The sequence below is a fragment of the Vanessa tameamea genome, chromosome 11 (assembly GCF_037043105.1).
Source record: "Vanessa tameamea isolate UH-Manoa-2023 chromosome 11, ilVanTame1 primary haplotype, whole genome shotgun sequence".
Taxonomy (NCBI): Eukaryota; Metazoa; Arthropoda; class Insecta; order Lepidoptera; family Nymphalidae; genus Vanessa; species Vanessa tameamea.
The window spans coordinates 8,223,166-8,228,207 of NC_087319.1; the positions used below are offsets into that span (position 1 = coordinate 8,223,166).

Below are 5,042 nucleotides of genomic sequence, written 5' to 3' on the forward strand. Positions count from 1 at the left end.
ATGTGCGTTTACACTGCTTTAAAATATATTTGCTCTTGTGTGCACTTGTGAGAAATATTAGTCTCATAGAGAGCAATAAATTTTTATCGTCTGCTTTATAACTCGAGAAAAAGCCGTGAAGATAACTGCATTCTAGAACATTCTAAGACGGTGGTAAGTTATAGTATGCAAGTGAAGTTTTATGGAAGCTAAAATAGCTTACAAACGTGAACGGAATATATTTAGAGAATGAAATGTATTTTTTTTCATTCATGCAAAATTTTTTTGAAAATATTTCGATTACATATGTTTCAATTATAGAGATTGATTTATGTATTCTTATATATCATTAGCACATATTAGTAAGATCATGATATTTTAATGAACTCTGTTAAATTTTTCATGAAATCCCGTGACAGACCAATATTAGTTGCATATGAATATTAAGCACATCACAGAGTGATCACAATCTTCATTCAAGTCAACATCAAACGAAAATCAATATGCATTTAATTATAACGGCCTGACTCGCATTAGAATCTCTTTGTGTTATTTAATGTCTTGATAATATTAAACAATGGCAGAACTTTGAACTGGTATTAAGGTTTATAATATAAATTCCTTTATCAATCTGAATGGCAATATTGTTTTGACATTATAAGACTAGCAAAGGAAGATACGACCCCTGAACACAGGCATTGGATTGTAATTAAACAGTTTGCGGATGTAACATCAAACTCAGTAATTAAAATATTATGCTAGTAATAAGGAATTCATTTAAAATATTTTGATTGAAATGATTTCTTAGGTTGATTGTCATTGGCAACAACAACATATATATTTTTAATCTATACAAATAAAAGGAAATGTCCTGACTTGTACTAAAATATACATAGATAGTTTTAGTATTTCCATCTTCATTTGCACTCGTTTATCTATTAGAATTTTTAAACTGTTTTAATTAGCTTGCGCTGTTTGTTTTTTTGGCTTAGTTTAGTATTTAAAATTTGACCTCTTTCCTTCTATACATTAAAACTGATCTTTAATCATTAAAATTCTAGGAATCTAACAAAAATAAAGATTCACGGATTAGGACCCATCGTTGTTTTCATTAGATTGGGTAGGCCCAAGTCAAGATTTCGTATCGTGTCGAGGACTGTGTGGCGTAAGGGTTGCTACGAATGATACGTAGCTATCGGTATACCAACGTTAACGTAACATTTTTTCCACAAGAGTTAGAAGAAAAATATAAAAAGATGAAAGTTCCCGAAAATCTGAAAGAACTTCCAAACGCGATTTATAAAAAATACTCCTATTCGCAAAAGTACCAAACAGACGTACAAACGGCTCGGATCGACTTTGGAAGAGATGGCGTACACCTTATTCACTCTAAAGCCACACAGATTCCAGCAAAGTTTAACTATGGGACGGCTAAAAGGAAGCTGTATCCCTTAATTTTCTCTTGGACTTCAACTGTGCATAAAATTCAGGGCAGCACTATGTATTTAGGCTCGATTATTTTTTTGAGCTAATAGGAGTTTACGTTGCAATGAGTCTAGTAGTATTTGCAAGGATTGTGTATTGAGTAGTAAGACTACAATAAATGGACAAGAGAGAAACATTGTAATTATAAGGCACTAAATGACTTCAATAGATTGAAAAATATTAAGTAACGAAATAAAAACTAAAAACAAAAAAGAAACGTGAGACGTATATTTTCTCATAATACGCTACGGTACGCGATTTTATTTTTGAGTCTGATCATTGCCCTAGATTGATGAAAAGAGCTTTGTGCCGATTTGTACCTAAGACCTACCGAATTATGTTGTATATATTCCAATGGAAGTAGGAAAAAAGACAAACAAACTTTAGATTTACGTATTTCTTGTGATTTGCTAATAACTCAGCTATATTGTGCAGTGCTAAGAGTTTCTGATTAATATATATTTGTTTATAATACAACACTATTACACTTAACTACTTATTTCCACTATTTTTATTTATATAATTCCGATAACAATTTCGTCGACGTTCAAAACGCCATTTTTTCACAAATCCATAGTGAATATCATAGGTTAATCAAGCGAGCATTGATATCGCGTCAATTTGCTGTCTATTGTTTTTTATTTGGATTTTTTGGTGTTATGGTTTATATAGAATAGAGTATAACTTTTGGCACATTATTATTATCTTTCTATTCAATAAAATTGATTAACTTAAAAAATTACCTATTTATAATTCTTTCTAGTTTATCAAAATAAAGTAAATTTAACATATTAGTTTAAGGTTATATACATATTGTATGATATTATTTAAAAATCAATTGTATTATTATTATATTTTAAAGTAACAAGTGTCAATTAAAAAAAAAACAGTTTGTGTCGTAGCGTACAGTACATTTATTTTTCTATTGCGTTATTTGAATAGATGTGTAATACGTCTGAAATTACGGGTTCAATTTTATTCCAGTTGCTCTGAATTTAAGCTCTTTATTAATTTGCGAAAGATTAATACAATCTTAAAAACTATATAAATTCAGGAAGTTTCAGAGAATAAAAAAGCAAATGCTATTCAAGATATAACTGAATAATATAAAACAAAAATGCATTTCGAATACTTTAACTTAGAATCTGTACTTTATTTTCGAAGTTGGTTAAGGAAATGTATTATTCAAGGACACCAGCGTAAAAGTACCGCAATTCATAATCATCTATGAGAAGTAACAATAATAACAGTTTGTGCTACGGGAAAGTCAGTATTAACTTCACGCATACCGCTTATACTTAACGTCCGATTATGAGTTTCAGCTGAGAAGGATACAAGTATCAGTATGTTTGTTTAGCCATGACTATAAATACCTTTCAAAACAACAGCGACTATATTGTAATTATTCTTCCAGTAATCGATCTTGCAAAGGAGAAAATTACAAAACCAAAAGTCCAGAATTGAGGTTTTAACAGGCTCTCATTTACTTACATTTACTTATACATAGTAAGACCTTCTCTTACTATATATAAGACCATGATAATTTCCTTAGATGGTATTAAATTTAAAGCGAGTGATATACGTAATTTAAACCTGAAAGTCATTATACTAGCGATTACTTGGTATTAAGCGTCAGTGCAGCATCTTGTAAACTAGTGGTGTCGCTTACAGCTAACCGTTGAATACTAATGCGTTACAGCTGCCGCTAATAACTAGGGGATATAATGGCCTAATGTATCACTTATTGATATGGACTAAGTATATCGAGGAAAAAATGAGCTTATTATGAATGTACAACAAATGGCACAATCATTGTGTGATTAAGGGTATAACCATCTTTCATGTATTACACCGTACTGGATCAGTATGAAAATATTCTATTTTTTAATACATTGGTTTAATTATGATGTATTGGTAACACTATTTTATTATGTTGACAAATGAATACATAATATAAAGTAAAAATGAATTAATGATTCTTTATTAACATCAAACGATTAACTTGGTTTGCTTCTACTGTTGTTGCTGACACTTGCTTGAAGGTTAGTTTAGTAACATAAGTCTAGGTAGACTTATGTTACTAAAGGCCAAATTTTGAGGTGTTCCTAGAATTAGCTAGTTGCATATAAATTTAGACAAAATAACAACATTATACTATAATCATTCACTTAAAGAGTGCGATTCTAATTCGATGTATCAACTTTCGAAATAATTTATAAACGCAGTTTAACTATCTTCTTAGAATTTCCCCCGTTTAAGGATAGTTTCGTAATATAGTAATAATATTAATATATATATATATATATATATATATATATACATATTAAATTTAGGACAAATCTGTCATTTACGCCAACATTATATTAATGCGGCAATTAGTCAGTACATTGTTCGTGCAGTGTATTGATACCAAGCGCTTTTGCTAACTAGTTTTATTCAGAATTCGAGTTTCTTCTGCTGTTGATAAGAGATATTCTGTAACATGAGTGTTGTTCGCATTTAGCGTTTAAGCTAAAATTTAATTATAACAATTATTTTGCTTTTTTTAAATTATTGTGTCATATTGCAATACAATATTGTGTATATATTTGCTTATATATCAAGTTTGTTTAAAGTTAGACCTCAAAGAGGTTTTAAAGTAAAAAATGTTGTTTGGAAATATAAAAAACAGCAACATTAAAAAGTATGTTTCCGCCCGGGATCGAACCGGGGGCCTTCTGCGTGTTAGGCAGATGTGATAACCGCTACACCACGGAAACTATGAGAAAGTAACCGAATAATCCATACAAATCATGTATTTATAACAAACCAATGTAGGTCACTTTTATTGCATAGATTAAAATAAAAATGTGGATTAAAATGACCGGTTTATCAAGTCCGTACTTTATAAATATTTATGACTTGTTAGCATAATCACACGCATGACTTATGTATGAGGTAAAAAAAAAAAAAACGTATTTTTAAATATGCTATATTGTATTAATTTGATAGATTAATAATAAACTAAAATAAGTGTTTTTTTTACTGTTTAGGAAGAGATTCTCTTGTCTCTTCTTTTTAATATGGTATTTGTATTTTATTATTAGATAATTCAATGAGGAAAAAGAACTATTTCAATGTTGCATCAACAACGCCGGTAAATTAAATTCAGTAAAATGTTTTATTTTATGAATATATTTTATGAAAAGAATAAAAAAACAGTGTATTCCGCTAGAGTTATTTGTGGCGGCGGTGCATAGTTTCCTGTTTGTATATTGTAGGATAAAAGAGGAAGCTTTATATAAGTTAAACGGATTATTATGAAGATTCATTCTTTTATACTTACTTTGCCCTTTTTAAACATAGAAAAATATATTAGTTAATAAATTTGTATGATTAAAGTTTCCGGTGTATTTATTTTTTAATTATGTCTTATATTTCAGCCTATTTTATTAGAATATTGAATTTGAAATTCAATATTCGATACTCATTAAACATTATATAAAGTTTAATTAAACTTTACTAACATATCAAACTTTCTATAATAATAGTATGTACCGGTCTCGCTGCTGGGTTCAGACCTTTGCCTTAAAATAGGA

At 29.3% G+C, this 5,042-nt stretch overlaps 1 non-coding gene across 1 annotated transcript; it reads right to left on the reverse strand.

Moving 5' to 3' along the window:
- Positions 1 to 4,150: 4,150 nt before the first annotated feature.
- Trnav-aac (transfer RNA valine (anticodon AAC)) lies at positions 4,151 to 4,223 on the reverse strand. Its single transcript has one exon. It is a non-coding gene; the product is annotated as a tRNA-Val (tRNA).
- Positions 4,224 to 5,042: the final 819 nt, after the last annotated feature.